Below are 20,706 nucleotides of genomic sequence, written 5' to 3'. Positions count from 1 at the left end.
TGGAAAACCAGTGGTAGCTTACGATGCACATCTATAGGCATTTTGTAATCTGTGGACTATCAGAGTGTTGATTAAACACAGAAATTGCATCGGGATTGAATACAACAGTCACCTTGCGCACTTTCCTCAATGAGGGTAATGTCTCAAACAGTCTACGATTTGATCGTTCCCTGGAAGACCAGTAGTAGTTTGCGATGCACATCTGGAGGCATTCTGTAATCTGTGGACTATCAGACTGTTGAAGAAACACAGAAATTCCATCGGGATTGAATACAGCGGTCACCATGCGCACTTTCTTCCACCGGAGTAATGTCTCAAACAGTCTACGCTTTGATCGTTCCCTGGAAGACCAGTAGTAGTTTCCGATGCACATTTGGTGGCATTCTGTAATCTGTGGACTATCAGAGAGTTGATGAAACACAGAAATTGCATTGGGATGAATTCAACATGCGCACTTTCCTCCACTGGCGTAATGCCTCAGACAGTCTACGATTTTATTGTTCTTTGGAAGACCAGTAGTTGTTTCCGATGCACATCTGGTAGCATTTTGAATTCTGTGGACTATCAGAGTGTTGATGAAACACAGAAATTGCATCGGGATTGAACACAATAGTCACCATGCGCACTTTCCTCCACCGGAGTAATGTCTCAAACAGTCTACGCTTTGATCGTTCCCTGGAAGACCAGCAGTAGTTTCCGATGCACATCTGGTGGCATTCTGTAATCTGTGGACTATAAGACTGTTGATGAAACACAGAAATTGCATCGGGATGGAATACAACAGTCACCTTGCGCACTTTCCTCCATGGGAGTAATGTCTCAAACAGTCTACGCTTTGATCGTTCCCTGGAAGACCAGTAGTAGTTTCCGATGCACATCTGGAGGCATTCTGTAATCTGTGGACTATAAGACTGTTGATGAAACACAGAAATTGCATCGGGATTGAATACAAACGTCACCATGCGCACTTTCCTCCATGGGAGTAATGTCTCAAACAGTCTACGCTTTGATCGTTCCCTGGAAGACCAGTAGTAGTTTCCGATGCACATCTGGAGGCATTCTGTAATCTGTGGACTATCAGACTGTTGATGAAACACAGAAATTCCATCGGGATTGAATACAGCGGTCACCATGCGCACTTTCCTCCATGGGAGTAATGTCTCAAACAGTCTACGTTTTGATCGTTCCCTGGAAAACCAATAGTAGCTTACGATGCTCATCTATAGGCATTCTGTAATCTGTGGACCATCAGAGTGTTGATGAAACACAGAAATTGCATTGGGATTGAATACAACAGTCACCATGCGCACATTCCTCAATGTGTGTAATGTCTCAAACAATTTACGCTTTGATCGTTCCCTGGAAGACCAGTAGTAGTTTCCGATGCAAATTTGGTTTGCATTCTGTAATCTGTGGACTATCAGAGAGTTGATGAAACACAGAAATTGCATTGGGATGAATTCAACATGCGCACTTTCCTCCACTGGCGTAATGCCTCAAACAGTCTACGATTTTATTGTTCTCTGGAAGACCAGTAGTAGTTTACGATGCACATCTGGTAGCATTTTGTAATCTGTGGACTATCAGAGTGTTGATGAAACACAGAAATTGCATCGGGATTGAATACAATAGTCACAATGCGCACTTTCCTCCACCGGAGTAATGTCTCAAACAGTCTACGCTTTGATCGTTCCCTGGAGGACCAGTAGTAGTTTCCGATGCACATTTGGTGGCATTCTGTAATCTGTGGACTATCAGAGAGTTGATGAAACACAGAAATTGCATTGGGATGAATTCAACATGCGCACTTTCCTCCACTGGCGTAATGCCTCAAACAGTCTACGATTTTATTGTTCTCTGGAAGACCAGTAGTTGTTTCCGATGCACATCTGGTGGCATTCTGTAATCTGTGGACCATTAGAGTATTGATGAAACACAGAAATTGCATCGGGATTAAATACAACAGTCACCACGCGCACTTTCCTCCACGGGAGTTATGTCTCAAACAGTCTACGCTTTGATCGTTCCCTGGAAGACCAGTAGGAGTTTCCGATGCACATCTGGTGGCATTCTGTAATCTGTGGTCTATCAGAGTGTTGATGAAACACAGAAATTGCATCGGGATTGAATACAACAGTCACCTTGCGCACTTTCCTCCATGGGAGTAATGTCTCAAACAGTCTACGCTTTGATCGTTCCCTGGAAGACCAGTAGTAGTTTCCGATGCACATCTGGAGGCATTCTGTAATCTGTGGACTATCAGACTGTTGATGAACCACAGAAATTGCATTGGGATTAAATACAACAGTCACCATGCGCACTTTCCTCCATGGCGAGCAATGTCTCAAACAGTCTACGCTTTGATCGTTCCCTGCAAGACCAGTAGTAGTTTCCGATGCACATCTGGAGGCATTCTGTAATCTGTTGACCTTCAAAGTGTTGATTAAACACAGAAATTGCATCGGGATTGAATACAGCGGTCACCATGCGCCCTTTCCTCCATGGGAGTAATGTCTCAAACAGTCTACGTTTTGATCGTTCCCTGGAAAACCAGTGGTAGCTTACGATGCACATCTATAGGCATTTTGTAATCTGTGGACTATCAGAGTGTTGATGAAACACAGAAATTGCATCGGGATTGAATACAACAGTCACCTTGCGCACTTTCCTCCATGGGAGTAATGTCTCAAAGAGTCTACGCTTTGATCGTTCCCTGGAAGACCAGTAGTAGTTTCCGATGCACATCTGGAGGCATTCTGTAATCTGTGGACTATCAGACTGTTGATGAAACACAGAAATTCCATCGGGATTGAATACAGCGGTTACCATGCGCACTTTCCTCCATGGGAGTAATGTCTCAAACAGTCTACGTTTTGATCGTTCCCTGGAAAACCAGTGGTAGCTTACGATGCACATCTATAGGCATTCTGTAATCTGTGGACCATCAGAGTGTTGATGAAACACAGAAATTGCATCGGGATTGAATACAACAGTCACCATGCGCACCTTCCTCAATGTGTGTAACGTCTCAAACAATTTACGCTTTGATCGTTCCCTGGAAGACCAGTATTAGTTTCCGATGCACATATGGTGGCATTCTGTAATCTGTGGACCATCAGAGTATTGATGAAACACAGAAATTGCATCGGGATTAAATACAACAGTCACCACGCGCACTTTCCTCCACGGGAGTAATGTCTCAAACAGTCTACGCTTTGATCGTTCCCTGGAAGACCAGTAGGAGTTTCCGATGCACATCTGGTGGCATTCTGTAATCTGTGATCTATCAGAGTGTTGATGAAACACAGAAAATGCATCGGGATTAAATACAACAGTCACCATGCGCACTTTCCTCCATGGGAGTAATGTCTCAAACAGTCTACGATTTGATCGTTCCCTGGAAGACCAGTAGTAGTTTCCGATGCACATCTGGAGGCATTCTGTAATCTGTGGACTATAAGACTGTTGATGAAACACAGAAATTGCATCGGGATGGAATACAACAGTCACCATGCGCACTTTCCTCCATGGGAGTAATGTCTCAAACAGTCTACGCTTTGATCGTTCCCTGGAAGACCAGTAGTAGTTTCCGATGCACATCTGGAGGCATTCTGTAATCTGTGGACTATCAGACTGTTGATGAAACACAGAAATTCCATCGGAATTGAATACAACAGTCACCATGCGCATTTTCCACAAAGGGAGTAATGTCTCCAACAGTCTACGATTTAATCGTTCCCTGGAAGACCAGAAGTAGTTTCCGATGCACAACTGGAGGCATTCTGTAATCTGTGGACTATCAGAGTCTTGATGAAACACAGAAATTGCATCGGGAATGAATACAACAGTCACCATGCGCACTTTCCTCCATGGGAGTAATGTCTCAAACAGTCTACGCTTTGATCGTTCCATGGAAGACCAGTATTAATTTCCGATGGACATCTGGTGGCATTCTGTAATCTGTGTAACATCAGAGTGTTGATGAAACACAGAAATTGCATCGGGATTGAATACAACAGTCACCACGCGCACTTTCCTCCACGGGAGTAAAGTCTCAGACATTCTACGCTTTGATCGTTCCCTGGAAGACCAGTAGTAGTTTCCGATGCACATCTGGTGGCATACTGTAATCTGTGGACTATCAGAGTGTTGATGAAACACAGAAATTGCATCGGGATTGAATGCAACAGTCACCATTCGCACTTTCCTCCATGGGAGTAATGTCTCAAATAGTCCACGCTTTGATCGTTCCCTGGCTGACCAGTAGTAGTTTCCGATGCACATCTGGTGGCATTCTGTAATCTGTGGACTATCAGAGTATTGATGAAACACAGAAATTGCATCGGGATTGAATACAACTGTCACCATGCGCACTTTCCTCAATGTGAGTAATGTCTCAAACAATTTACGTTTTGATCGTTCCCTGGAAGACCAGTAGTAGTTTCTGATGCACATCTGGTGGCATTCTGTAATCTGTGGACTATCAGAGTGTTGATGAAACATAGAAATTGCATCGGGATTGAATTCACCATGCCCACTTTCCTCCACTGGAGTAATGTCTCAAACAGTCTACGCTTTGATTGTTCTCTGGAAGACCAGTAGTAGTTTCCGATGCACATCTGGTTGCATTCTGTAATCTGTGGACAATCGGAGTGTTGATGAAACACAGAATTTGAATCGGGATTGAATACAACAGTCACCATGCGCACTTTCCTCCACGGGAGTAATGTCTCAAACAGTCTACGCTTTGATCGTTCCCTGGAAGACCAGTAGTAGTTTCCGATGCACATCTGGTGGCATTCTGCAATCTGTGGACTATCAGAGTATTGATGAAACACAGAAATTGCATCGGCATTGAATACAATAGTCACCAAGCGCACTTTCCTCCATGGGAGTTATTTCTCAAACAGTCTACGCTTTGATCGTTCCTGGAAGACCAGTAGTAGTTTCCGGTGCACATCTGGTGGCATTCTGTAATCCGTGGACTATGAGAGTGTTGATGAAACACAGAAATTGCATCGGGATTGAATACAACAGTCACCATGCGCACTTTCCTCCACGGGAATAATGTCTCAAACAGTCTACGCTTTGATCGTTCCCTGGAAGACCAGTAGTAGTTTCAGATGCACGTCTGGTGGCATTCTGAAATCTGTGGACTATCAGACTGTTGATGAAACACAGAAACTGCATCGGGATTGAATACAACAGTCACCATGCACACTTTCCTTCATGGGAGTAATGTCTCAAACAGTCTACGATTTGATCGATCCCTGGAAGACCAGTAGTAGTTTCTGATGCACATCTGGAGGCATTCTGTAATCTGTGGACTATAAGACTGTTGATGAAACACAGAAATTGCATCGGGATTAAATACAACAGTCACCATGCGCACTTTCCTCCATGGGAGCAATGTCTCAAAGAGTTTAGGCTCTGATCGTTCCCTGGAAGACCAGTAGTAGTTTCCGATGCACATCTGGTGGCAATCTGTAATCTGTGGACTATCAGAGTATTGATGAAACACAGAAATTGCATCGGGATTGAATTCACCATGCGCACCTTCCTCCACCGGAGTAATGTCTCAAACAGTCTACACTTTGATTGTTCTCTGGAAGACCAGTAGTAGTTTCCAATGCACATCTGGTGGCATTTTGTAATCTGTGGACTATCAGAGAGTTAATGAAACACAGAAATTGCATCGGGATTGAATACAACAGTCACCATGCGCACTTTCCTCCACCGGAGAAATGTCTCAAACAGTCTACCCCTTGATCGTTCCCATTAAGACCAGTAGTAGTTTCCGATGCACATCTGGTGGCATTCTGTAATCTGTGGACTATCAGAGTGTTGATGAAACACAGAAATTGCATCGGCATTAAATACAACAGTCACCATGCGCACTTTCCTCCATGGGAGTAATGTCTCAAACAGTCTACGCTCTGATCGTTCCTGGAAGACCAGTTGTAGTTTCCGGTGCACAGCTGGTGGCATTCTGTAATGGGTGGACTATCAGAGTGTTAATGAAACACAGAATTTGCATTTGGATTGAATACAACAGTCACCATCCGCACTTTCCTCCATGGGAATAATGTCTCAAACAGTCTACGATTTGATCGTTCCCTGGAAGACCAGTAGTAGTTTCCGATGCACATCTGGAGGCATTCTGTAATCTGTTGACTATAAGACTGTTGATGAAACACAGAAATTGCATCGGGATTGAATACAACAGTCACCATGCGCACTTTCCTCCATGGGAGTAATGTCTCAAACAGTCTACGCTTTGATCGTTCCCTGGAAGACCAGTAGTAGTTTCCAATGCACATCTGGAGGCATTCTGTAATCTGTGGACTATCAGACTGTTGATGAAACACAGAAATTCCATCGGGATTAAATACAACAGTCACCATGCGCACTTCCCTCCATGGGAGTAATGTCTCAAGCAGTCTACGCTTTGATCGTTCCCTGGAAGACCAGAAGTAGTTTCCGATGCACAACTGGAGGCATTCTGTAATCTGTGGACTATCAGAGTGTTCACGAATCACAGAAATTGCATCGGGATTGAATACAAAAGTCACCATACGCACTTTCCTCCATGGGAGTGATGTCTCAAACAGTCTACGGTTTGATCGTTCCCTGGAAGACCAGTATTAGTTTCCGATGGACATCTGGTGGCATTCTGTAATCTGTGGACCATCAGAGTGTTGATGAAACACAGAAATTGCATCGGGATTGAATACAACAATCACCATGCGCACCTTCCTCAATGTGTGTAATGTCTCAAACCATTTACGCTTTGATCGTTCCCTGGATGACCAGTAGCAGTTTCCGATGCACATTTGGTGGCATTCTGTAATCTGTGGACTATGAGAGAGTTGATGAAACACAGAAATTGAATTGGGATGAATTCAACATGCGCACTTTCCTCCACTGGCGTAATGCCTCAAACAGTCTACGATTTTATTGTTCTCTGGAAGACCAGTAGTAGTTTCCGATGCACATCTGGTAGCATTTTGTAATCTATGGACTATCAGAGTGTTGATGAAACACAGAAATTGCATCGGGATTGAATACAATAGTCACCATGCGCACTTTCCTCCACCGGAGTAATGTCTCAAACAGTCTACGCTTTGATCGTTCCCTGGAAGACCAGCAGTAGTTTCCGATGCACATCTGGTGGCATTCTGTAATCTATGGACTATCAGAGTGTTGATGAAACAATGAAATTGCATCGGCATTGAATACAACAGTCACCATGCGCACTTTCCTCCATGGAAGTAATGTCTCAAACAGTCTACACTTTGATCGTTCCCTGGAAGACCAGTATTAGTTTCCGATGCACATCTGGTGGCATTCTGTAATCTGTGGACCATCAGAGTATTGATGAAACACAGAAATTGCATCGGGATTAAATATAACAGTCACCACGCGTACTTTCCTCCACGGGAGTAATGTCTCAAACAGTCTACGCTTTGATCGTTCCCTGGAAGACCAGTAGGAGTTTCCGATGCACATCTGGTGGCATTCTGTAATCTGTGGTCTATCAGAGTGTTGATGAAACACAGAAAATGCATCGGGATTAAATACAACATTCACCATGCGCACTTTCCTCAATGGGAGTAATGTCTCAAACAGTCTAGGATTTGATCGTTCCCTGGAAGACCAGTAGTAGTTTCCGATGCACATCTGGAGGCATTCTGTAATCTGTGGACTATAAGACTGTTGATGAAACACAGAAATTGCATCGGGATGGAATACAACAGTCACCATGCGCACTTTCCTCCAAGGGAGTAATGTCTCAAACAGTCTACGCTTTGATCGTTCCCTGGAAGACCAGTAGTAGTTTCCGATGCACATCTGGAGGCATTCTGTAATCTGTGGACTATCAGACTGTTGATGAAACACAGAAATTCCATCGGAATTGAATACAACAGTCACCATGCGCACTTTCCTCCAAGGGAGTAATGTCTCCAACAGTCTACGATTTAATCGTTCCCTGGAAGACCAGAAGAAGTTTCCGATGCACAACTGGAGGCATTCTGTAATCTGCGGACTATCAGAGTGTTGATGAAACACAGAAATTGCATCGGGAATGAATACAACAGTCACCATGCGCACTTTCCTCCATGTGAGTAATGTCTCAAACAGTCTACGTTTTGATCGTTCCATGGAAGACCAGTATTAATTTCCGATGGACATCTGGTGGCATTCTGTAATCTGTGGACCATCAGAGTGTTGATGAAACACAGAAATTGCATCGGGATTGAATACAACAGTCACCACGCGCACTTTCCTCCACGGGAGTAATGTCTCAGACAGTCTACGTTTTGATCGTTCCCTGGAAGACCAGTAGTAGTTTCCGATGCACATCTGGTGGCATTCTGTAATCTGTGGACTATCAGAGTGTTGATGAAACACAGAAATTGCATCGGGATTGAATGCAACAGTCACCATTCGCCCTCTCCTCCATGGGAGTAATGTCTCAAATAGTCCACGCTTTGATCGTTCCCTGGCTGACCAGTAGTAGTTTCCGATGCACATCTGGTGGCATTCTGTAATCTGTGGTCTATCAGAGTGTTGATGAAACACAGAAAATGCATCGGGATTAAATACAACATTCACCATGCGCACTTTCCTCAATGGGAGTAATGTCTCAAACAGTCTAAGATTTGATCGTTCCCTGGAAGACCAGTAGTAGTTTCCAATGCACATCTGGAGGCATTCTGTAATCTGTGGACTATAAGACTGTTGATGAAACACAGAAATTGCATCAGGATGGAATACAACAGTCACCATGCGCACTTTCCTCCATGGGAGTAATGTCTCAAACAGTCTACGCTTTGATCGTTCCCTGGAAGACCAGTAGTAGTTTCCGATGCACATCTGGAGGCATTCTGTAATCTGTGGACTATCAGACTGTTGATGAAACACAGAAATTCCATCGGAATTGAATACAACAGTCACCATGCGCACTTTCCTCCAAGGGAGTAATGTCTCCAACAGTCTACGATTTAATCGTTCCCTGGAAGACCAGAAGAAGTTTCCGATGCACAACTGGAGGCATTCTGTAATCTGTGGACTATCAGAGTGTTGATGAAACACAGAAATTGCATCGGGAATGAATACAACAGTCACCATGCGCACTTTCCTCCATGTGAGTAATGTCTCAAACAGTCTACGTTTTGATAGTTCCATGGAAGACCAGTATTAATTTCCGATGTACATCTGGTGGCATTCTGTAATCTGTGGACCATCAGAGTGTTGATGAAACACAGAAATTGCATAGGGATTGAATACAACAGTCACCACGCGCACTTTCCTCCACGTTAGTAATGTCTCAGACAGTCTACGTTTTGATCGTTCCCTGGAAGACCAGTAGTAGTTTCCGATGCACATCTGGTGGCATTCTGTAATCTGTGGACTATCAGAGTGTTGATGAAAGACAGAAATTGCATCGGGATTGAATGCAACAGTCACCATTCGCACTTTCCTCCATGGGAGTAATGTCTCAAATAGTCCACGCTTTGATCGTTCCCTGGCTGACCAGTAGTAGTTTCCGATGCACATCTGGTGGCATTCTGTAATCTGTGGACTATCAGCGTATTGATGAAACACAGAAATTGCATCGGGATTGAATACAACAGTCACCATGCGCACTTTCCTCAATGTGAGAAATGTCTCAAACAATTTACGTTTTGATAGTTCCCTGGAAGACCAGTAGTAGTTTCTGATGCACATCTGGTGGCATTCTGTAATCTGTGGACTATCAGAGTGTTGATGAAACAAAGAAATTGCATCGGGATTGAATTCAACATGCCCACTTTCCTCCACCGGGGTAATGTCTCAAACAGTCTACGCTTTGATTGTTCTCTGGAAGACCAGTAGTAGTTTCCGATGCACATCTGGTTGCATTCTGTAATCTGTGGACTATCGGAGTGTTGATGAAACTCAGAATTTGAATCGGGATTGAATACAACAGTCACCATGCGCACTTTCCTCCACGGGAGTAATGTCTCAAACAGTCTACGCTTTGATCGTTCCCTGGAAGACCAGTAGTAGTTTCCGATGCACATCTGGTGGCATTCTGCAATCTGTAGACTATCAGAGTATTGATGAAACACAGAAATTGCATCGGCATTGAATACAACAGTCACCATGCGCACTTTCCTCCATGGGAGTAATTTTTCAAACAGTCTACGCTTTGATCGTTCCCTGGAAGACCAGTAGTAGTTTCCGATGCACATCTGGAGGCATTCTGTAATCTGTGGACTATCAGACTGTTGATGAAACACAGAAATTGCATCGGGATGGAATACAACAGTCACCATGCGCACTTTCCTCCATGGGAGTAATGTCTCAAACAGTCTACGCTTTGATCGTTCCCTGGAAGACCAGTAGTAGTTTCCGATGCACATCTGGAGGCATTCTGTAATCTGTGGGCTATCAGACTGTTGATGAAACACAGAAATTCCATCGGAATTGAATACAACAGTCACCATGCGCACTTTCCTCCAAGGGAGTAATGTCTCCAACAGTCTACGATTTAATCGTTCCCTGGAAGACCAGAAGAAGTTTCCGATGCACAACTGGAGGCATTCTGTAATCTGTGGACTATCACAGTGTTGATGAAACACAGAAATTGCATCGGGAATGAATACAACAGTCACCATGCGCACTTTCCTCCATGTGAGTAATGTCTCAAACAGTCTACGTTTTGATAGTTCCATGGAAGACCAGTATTAATTTCCGATGTACATCTGGTGGCATTCTGTAATCTGTGGACCATCAGAGTGTTGATGAAACACAGAAATTGCATAGGGATTGAATACAACAGTCACCACGCGCACTTTCCTCCACGTTAGTAATGTCTCAGACAGTCTACGTTTTGATCGTTCCCTGGAAGACCAGTAGTAGTTTCCGATGCACATCTGGTGGCATTCTGTAATCTGTGGACTATCAGAGTGTTGATGAAAGACAGAAATTGCATCGGGATTGAATGCAACAGTCACCATTCGCACTTTCCTCCATGGGAGTAATGTCTCAAATAGTCCACGCTTTGATCGTTCCCTGGCTGACCAGTAGTAGTTTCCGATGCACATCTGGTGGCATTCTGTAATCTGTGGACTATCAGCGTATTGATGAAACACAGAAATTGCATCGGGATTGAATACAACAGTCACCATGCGCACTTTCCTCAATGTGAGAAATGTCTCAAACAATTTACGTTTTGATAGTTCCCTGGAAGACCAGTGGTAGTTTCTGATGCACATCTGGTGGCATTCTGTAATCTGTGGACTATCAGAGTGTTGATGAAACAAAGAAATTGCATCGGGATTGAATTCAACATGCCCACTTTCCTCCACCGGTGTAATGTCTCAAACAGTCTACGCTTTGATTGTTCTCTGGAAGACCAGTAGTAGTTTCCCATGCACATCTGGTTGCATTCTGTAATCTGTGGACTATCGGAGTGTTGATGAAACTCAGAATTTGAATCGGGATTGAATACAACAGTCACCATGCGCACTTTCCTCCACGGGAGTAATGTCTCAAACAGTCTACGCTTTGATCGTTCCCTGGAAGACCAGTAGTAGTTTCCGATGCACATCTGGTGGCATTCTGCAATCTGTGGACTATCAGAGTATTGATGAAACACAGAAAATGCATCGGCATTGAATACAACAGTCACCATGCGCACTTTCCTCCATGGGAGTAATTTTTCAAACAGTCTACGCTTTGATCGTTCCTGGAAGACCAGTAGTAGTTTCCGGTGCACATCTGGTGGCATTCTGTATTCCGTGGACTATGAGAGTGTTGATGAAACACAGAAATTGCTTGGGGATTGAATACAACAGTCACCATGCGCACGTTCCTCCACGGGAATAATGTCTCAAACAGTCTACGCTTTGATCGTTCCCTGGAAGACCAGTAGTAGTTTCAGATGCATGTCTGGTGGCATTCTGTAATCTGTGGACTATCAGACTGTTGATAAAACACAGAAATTGCATCGGGATTGAATACAACAGTCACCATGCACACTTTCCATCATGGGAGTAATGTCTCAAACAGTCTACGATTTGATCGTTCCCTGGAAGACCAGTAGTAGTTTCTGATGCACATCTGGAGGCATTCTGTAATCTGTGGACTATAAGACTGTTGATGAAACACAGAAATTGCATCGGGATTGAATACAACAGTCACCATGCGCACTTTCCTCCATGGGAGCAATGTCTCAAATAGTTTAGGCTCTGATCGTTCCCTGGAAGACAAGTAATAGTTTCCGATGCACATCTGGTGGCATTCTGTAATCTGTGGACTATCAGAGTATTGATGAAACACAGAAATTGCATCGGGATTGAATTCACCATGCGCACCTTCCTCCACCAGAGTAATGTCTCAAACAGTCTACGCTTTGATTGTTCTCTGGAAGACCAGTAGTAGTTTCCAATGCACATCTGGTGGCATTTTGTAATCTGTGGACTATCAGAGAGTTGATGAAACACAGAAATTGCATCGGGATTGAATACAACAGTCACCATGCGCACTTTCCTCCACCAGAGAAATGTCTCAAACAGTCTACCCTTTGATCGTTCCCTTTAAGACCAGTAGTAGTTTCCGATGCACATCTGATGGCATTCTGTAATCTGTGGACTATCAGAGTGTTGATGAAACACAGAAATTGCATCGGGATTGAATACAACAGTCACCACGCGCACTTTCCTCCATGGGAGTAATGTCTCAAACAGTCTACGCTCTGATCGTTCCTGGAAGACCAGTAGTAGTTTCCGGTGCACATCTGGTAACATTCTGTAATGTGTGGACTATCAGAGTGTTAATGAAACACAGAAATTGCATTTGGATTGAATACAACAGTCACCATCCGCACTTTCCTCCATGGGAATAATGTCTCAAACAGTCTACGACTTGATCGTTCCCTGGAAGACCAATAGTAGTTTCCGATGCACATCTATAGGCATTCTGTAATCTGTGGACTATAAGACAGTTGATGAAACACAGAAATTGCATCGGGATTGAATACAACACTCACCATGCGCACTTTCCTCCATGGGAGTAATGTCTCAAACAGTCTACGCTTTGATCGTACCCTGGAAGACCAGTAGTAGTTTCCAATGCACATCTGGAGGCATTCTGTAATCTGTGGACTATCAGACTGTTGATGAAACACAGAAATTCCATCGGGATTAAATACAACAGTCACCATGCGCACTTCCCTCCATGGGAGTAATGTCTCAGACAGTCTACGCTTTGATCGTTCCCTGGAAGACCAGTAGTAGTTTCCGATGCACATCTGGTGGCATTCTGTAATCTGTGGACTATCAGAGTGTTGATGAAACACAGAAATTGCATCGGGATTGAATGCAACAGTCACCATTCGCCCTCTCCTCCATGGGAGTAATGTCTCAAATAGTCCACGCTTTGATCGTTCCCTGGCTGACCAGTAGTAGTTTCCGATGCACATCTGGTGGCATTCTGTAATCTGTGGACTATCAGAGTATTGATGAAACACAGAAATTGCATCGGGATTGAATACAACTGTCACCATGCGCACTTTCCTCAATGTGAGTAATGTCTCAAACAATTTACGTTTTGATCGTTCCCTGGAAGACCAGTAGTAGTTTCTGATGCACATCTGGTGGCATTCTGTAATCTGTGGACTATCAGAGTGTTGATGAAACAAAGAAATTGCATCGGGATTGAATTCACCATGCCCACTTTCCTCCACCGGAGTAATGTCTCAAACAGTCTACGCTTTGATTGTTCTCTGGAAGACCAGTAGTAGTTTCCGATGCATATCTGGTTGCATTCTGTAATCTGTGGACTATCGGAGTGTTGATGAAACTCAGAATTTGAATCGGGATTGAATACAACAGTCACCATGCGCACTTTCCTCCACGGGAGTAATGTCTCAAACAGTCTACGCTTTGATCGTTCCCTGGAAGACCAGTAGTAGTTTCCGATGCACATCTGGTGGCATTCTGCAATCTGTGGACTATCAGAGTATTGATGAAACACAGAAATTGCATCGGCATTGAATACAACAGTCACCATGCGCACTTTCCTCCATGGGAGTAATTTCTCAAACAGTCTACGCTTTGATCGTTCCTGGAAGACCAGTAGTAGTTTCCGGTGCAAATATGGTGGCATTCTGTAATCCGTGGACTATGAGAGTGTTGATGAAACACAGAAATTGCATCGGGATTGAATACAACAGTCACCATGCGCACTTTCCTCCACGGGAATAATGTCTCAAACAGTCTACGCTTTGATCGTTCCCTGGAAGGCCAGTAGTAGTTTCTGATGCATGCCTGGTGGCATTCTGTAATCTGTGGACTATCAGACTGTTGATGAAACACAGAAATTGCATCGGGATTGTATACAACAGTCACCATGCACACTTTCCTTCATGGGAGTAATGTCTCAAACAGTCTACGATTTGATCGTTCCCTGGAAGACCAGTAGTAGTTTCTGATGCACATCTGGAGGCATTCTGTAATCTGTGGACTATAAGACTGTTGATGAAACACATAAATTGCATCGGGATTGAATACAACAGTCACCATGCGCACTTTCCTCCATGGGAGCAATGTCTCAAAGAGTTTAGGTTCTGATCGTTCCCTGGAAGACCAGTAGTAGTTTCCGATGCACATCTGGTGGCATTCTGTAATCTGTGGACTATCAGAGTATTGATGAAACACAGAAATTGCATCGGGATTGAATTCACCATGCGCACCTTCCTCCACCAGAGTAATGTCTCAAACAGTCTACGCTTTGATTGTTCTCTGGAAGACCAGTAGTAGTTTCCAATGCACATCTGGTGGCATTTTGTAATCTGTGGACTATCAGAGAGTTGATGAAACACAGAAATTGCATCGGGATTGAATACAACAGTCACCATGCGCACTTTCCTCCACCGGAGTAATGTCTCAAACAGTCTACCCTTTGATCGTTCCCTTTAAGACCAGTAGTAGTTTCCGATGCACATCTGGTGGCATTCTGTAATCTGTGGAGTATCAGAGTGTTGATGAAACACAGAAAATGCATCGGCATTAAATACAACAGTCACCATGCGCACTTTCCTCCATGGGAGTAATGTCTCAAACAGTCTACGCTCTGATCGTTCCTGGAAGACCAGTAGTAGTTTCCGGTGCACATCTGGTGGCATTCTGTAATGTGTGGACTATCAGAGTGTTAATGATACTCAGAAATTGCATTTGGATTGAATACAACAGTCACCATGCGCACTTTCCTCCATGGGAGTAATGTCCCAGACAGTCTACGCTTTGATCGTTCCCTGGAAGACCAGTAGTAGTTTCCAATGCACATCTGGAGGCATTCTGTAATCTGTGGACTATCAGAGTGTTGATGAAACACAGAAATTCCATCGGGATTGAATACAAAAGTCACCATACGCACTTTCCTCCATGGGAGTGATGTCTCATACAGTCTACGCTTTGATCGTTCCCTGGAAGACCAGTATTAGTTTGCGATGGACATCTGGTTTCATTCTGTAATCTGTGGACCATCAGAGTGTTGATGAAACACAGAAATAGCATAGGGATTGAATACAACAGTCACCACGCGCACCTTCCTCCTTGGGAGTAATGTCTCAAACAGTCTACGCTTTGATCGTTCCCTGGAAGACCACTATTAGTTTCCGATGCACATCTGGTGGCATTCTGTAATCTGTGGACTATCAGAGTGTCGATGAAACACAGAAATTGCATCGGGTTTGAATACAACAGTCACCATTCGCACTTTCCTCCATTAGAGTAATGTCTCAAACAGTCCACGCTTTGATCGTTTCCTGGAAGACCAGTAGTAGTTTCCAAAGCACATCTGGTGGCATTCTGTAATCTGTGGACTATCAGAGTATTGATGAAACACAAAAAATGTCATCGGGATTGAATACAACAGTCACCATGCGCACTTTCCTCAATGTGAGTAATGTCTCAAACAATTTACGTTTTGATCGTTCCCTGGAAGACCAGTAGTAGTTTCCGATGCACATCTGGTGGCATTCTGTAATCTGTGGACTATCATTGTGTTGATGAAACAGAGAAATTGCATCGGCATTGAATTCACCATGAGCACTTTCCTCCACCACAGGATTGTCTCAAACAGTCTACGCTTTGATTGTTCTCTGGAAGACCAGTAGTAGTTTCCGATGCACATCTGGTGGCATTCTGTAATCTTTAGACTATCAGAGTGTTGATGAAACACAGAAATTGCATCGGCATTAAATACAACAGTCACCATGCGCACTTTCCTCCATGGGAGTAATGTCTCAAACAGTCTACGCTTTGATCGTTCCCTGGAAGACCAGAAGTAGTTTCCGATGCACAACTGGAGGCATTCTGTAATCTGTGGACTATCAGAGTGTTGATGAAACACAGAAATTGCATAGGGATTGAATAGAAAAGTCAGCATACGCACTTTCCTCCATGGGAGTGATGTCTCAAACAGTCTACGCTTTGATCGTTCCCTGGAAGACCAGTATTAGTTTGCGATGGACATCTGGTTTCATTCTGTAATCTGTGGACCATCAGAGTGTTGATGAAACACAGAAATTGCATCGGGATTGAAGACAACAGTCACCACGCGCACCTTCCTCCTCGGGAGTAATGTCTCAAACAGTCTACGCTTTGATCATTCCCTGGAAGACCACTATTAGTTTCCGATGCACATCTGGTGGCATTCTGTAATCTGTGGACTATCAGAGTGTCGATGAAACACAGAGGTTGCATCGGGTTTGAATACAACAGTCACCATTCGCAGTTTCCTCCATGGGAGTAATGTCTCAAACAGTCCACGCTTTGATCGTTCCCTGGAAGACCAGTAGTAGTTTCCGATGCATATCTGGTGGCATTCTGTAATCTGTGGACTATCAGAGTATTGATGAAACACAAAAAATGGCATCGGGATTGAATACAACAGTCACCATGCGCACTTTCCTCAATGTGAGTAATGTCTCAAACAGTTTACGTTTTGATCGTTCCCTGGAAGACCAGTAGTAGTTTCCGATGCACATCTGGTGGCATTCTGTAATCTGTGGACTATCATTGTGTTGATGAAACAGAGACATTGCATCGGGATTGAATTCACCATGAGCACTTTCCTCCACCAGAGGATTGTCTCAAACAGTCTGCACTTTGATTGTTCTCTGGAAGACCAGTAGTAGTTTCCGATGCACATCTGGTGGCATTTTGTAATCTGTGTACTATCAGAGAGTTGATGAAACACAGAAATTGCATCGGGATTGAATACAACAGTCACCATCCGCACTTTCCTCAATGTGAGTAATGTCTGAATCAATTTACGTTTTGATCGTTCCCTGGAAGACCAATAGTAGTTTCCGATGCACATCTGGTGGCATTCTGTAATCTGTGGACTATCAGAGTGTTGATGAATCACAGAAATTGCATCGGCATTAAATACAACAGTCACCATGCGCACTTTCCTCCATGGGAGTAATGTCTCAAACAGTCTACGCTCTGATCGTTCCTGGAAGACCAGTAGTAGATTCCGGTGCACATCTGGTGGCATTCTGTAATGTGTGGACTATCAGAGTGTTAATGAAACACAGAAATTGTATTTGGATTGAATACAACAGTCACCATCCGCACTTTCCTCCATGGGAATAATGTCTCAAACAGTCTACGATTTGATCGTTCCCTGGAAGACCAGTAGTAGTTTCCGATGCACATCTGGAGGCATTCTGTAATCTGTGGACTATAAGACTGTTGATGAAACACAGAAATTGCATCGGGATTGAATACAACAGTCACCATGCGCACTTTCCTCCATGGGAGTAATGTCTCAAACAGTCTACGCTTTGATCGTTCCCTGGAAGACCAGTAGTAGCTTCCAAAGCACATCTGGAGGCATTCTGTAATCTGTGGACTATCAGACTGTTGATGAAACACAGAAATTCCATCGGGATTAAATACAACAGTCCCCATGCGCACATCCCTCCATGGGAGTAATGTCTCAAACAGTCTACGCTTTGATCGTTCCCTGGAAGACCAGAAGTAGTTTCCGATGCACAACTGGAGGCATTCTGTAATCTGTGGACTATCAGAGTGTTGATGAAACACAGAAATTGCATCGGGATTGAATACAAAAGTCAGCATACGCACTTTCCCCCATAGGAGTGATGTCTCAAACAGTCTACGCTTTGATCGTTCCCTGGAAGACCAGTATTAGTTTGCGATGGACATCTGGTTTCATTCTGTAATCTGTGGACCGTCAGAGTGTTGATGAAACACAGAAATTGCATCGGGATTGAATACAACAGTCACCACGCGCACCTTCCTCCTCGGGAGTAATGTCTCAAACAGTCTACGCTTTGATCATTCCCTGGAAGACCACTATTAGTTTGCGATGCACATCTGGTGGCATTCTGTAATCTGTGGACTATCAGAGTGTCGATGAAACACAGAGGTTGCATCGGGTTTGAATACAACAGTCACCATTCGCACTTTCCTCCATGGGAGTAATGTCTCAAACAGTCCACGCTTTGATCGTTCCCTGGAAGACCAGTAGTAGTTTCCGATGCACATCTGGTGGCATTCTGTAATCTGTGGACAATCAGAGTATTGATGAAACACAAAAAATGGCATCGGGATTGAATACAACAGTCACCATGCGCACTTTCCTCAATGTGAGTAATGTCTCAAACAATTTACGTTTTGATCGTTCCCTGGAAGACCAGTAGTAGTTTCCGATGCACATCTGGTGGCATTCTGTAATGTGTGGACTATCATTGTGTTGATGAAACAGAGAAATTGCATCGGGATTGAATACACCACCAGAGGATTGTCTCAAACAGTCTGCACTTTGATTGTTCTCTGGAAGACCAGTAGTAGTTTCCGATGCACATCTGGTGGCATTTTGTAATCTGTGGACTATCAGAGAGTTGATGAAACACAGAAATTGCATCGGTATTGAATACAACAGTCACCATGCGCACTTTCCTCCACCGGACAAATGTCTCAAACAGTCTACCCTTTGATCGTTCCCTTTAAGACCAGTAGTAGTTTCCGATGCACATCTGGTGGCATTCTGTAATCTGTGGACTATCAGAGTGTTGATGAAACACAGAAATTGCATCGGCATTAAATACAACAGTCACCATGCGCACTTTCCTCCATGGGAGTAATGTCTCAAACAGTCTACGCTCTGATCGTTCCTGGAAGACCAGTAGTAGTTTCCGGTCCACATCTGGTGGCATTCTGTAATCTGTGGACTATCAGAGTATTGATGAAACACAAAAAATGGCATCGGGATTGAATACAACAGTCACCATGCGCACTTTCGTCAATGTGAGTAATGTCTCAAACAATTTACGTTTTGATCGTTCCCTGGAAGACCAGTAGTAGTTTCCGATGCACATCTGGTGGCATTCTGTAATCTGTGGACTATCATTGTGTTGATGAAACAGAGAAATTGCATCGGGATTGAATTCACTATGAGCAATTTCCTCCACCAGAGGATTGTCTCAAACAGTCTACGCTGTGATTGTTCTCTAAGACCAGTAGTAGTTTCCGATGCACATCTGGTGGCATTCTGTAATCTTTAGACTATCAGAGTGTTGATGAAACACAGAAATTGCATCGGGATTGAATTCAACAGTCACCATCCGCACTTTCCTCAATGTGAGTAATGTCTCAATCAATTTACGCTTTGATCGTTCCCTGGAAGACCAATAGTAGTTTCCGATGCACATCTGGTGGCATTCTGTAATCTGTGGACTATCAGAGTGTTGATGAAACACAGAAATTGCACCGCGATTGAATTCACCATGCGCACCTTCCTCCACCAGAGTAATGTCTCAAACAGTCTACGCTTTGATTGTTCTCTGGAAGACCAGTAGTAGTTTCCAATGCACATCTGGTGGCATTTTGTAATCTGTGGACTATCAGAGAGTTGATGAAACACAGAAATTGCATCGGGATTGAATACAACAGTCACCATGCGCACTTTCCTCCACCGGAGAAATGTCTCAAACTGTCTACCCTTTGATCGTTCCCTTTAAGACCAGTAGTAGTTTCCGATGCACATCTGGTGGCATTCTGTAATCTGTGGACTATCAGAGTGTTGATGAAACACAGAAATTGCATCGTCATTAAATACAACAGTCACCATGCGCACTTTCCTCCATGGGAGTAATGTCTCAAACAGTCTACGCTCTGATCGTTCCTGGAAGACCAGTAGTAGTTTCCGGTGCACATCTGGTGGCATTCTGTAATGTGTGGTATCAGAGTGTTAATGAAACACAGAAATTGCATTTGGATTGAATACAACAGTCACCATCCGCACTTTCCTCCATGGGAATAATGTCTCAAACAGTCTACGATTTGATCGTTCCCTGGAAGACCAGTAGTAGTTTCCGATGCACATCTGGAGGCATTCTGTAATCTGTGGACTATAAGACTGTTGATGAAACACAGAAATAGCATCGGGATTGAATACAACAGTCACCATGCGCACTTTCCTCCATGGGAGTAATGTCTCAAACAGTCTACGCTTTGATCGTTCCCTGGAAGACCAGTAGTAGTTTCCAAAGCACATCTGGAGGCATTCTGTAATTTGTGGACTATCAGACTGTTGATGAAACACAGAAGTTCCATCGGGATTAAATACAACAGTCACCATGCGCACTTCCCTCCATGTGAGTAATGTCTCAAACAGTCT

This window comes from Schistocerca gregaria, unplaced genomic scaffold, assembly GCF_023897955.1.
Source record: "Schistocerca gregaria isolate iqSchGreg1 unplaced genomic scaffold, iqSchGreg1.2 ptg000470l, whole genome shotgun sequence".
In the NCBI taxonomy this organism is placed as follows: domain Eukaryota; kingdom Metazoa; phylum Arthropoda; class Insecta; order Orthoptera; family Acrididae; genus Schistocerca; species Schistocerca gregaria.
The sequence above is the reverse complement of the archived record's forward strand: the minus strand, read 5'-3'. Positions refer to the sequence as shown.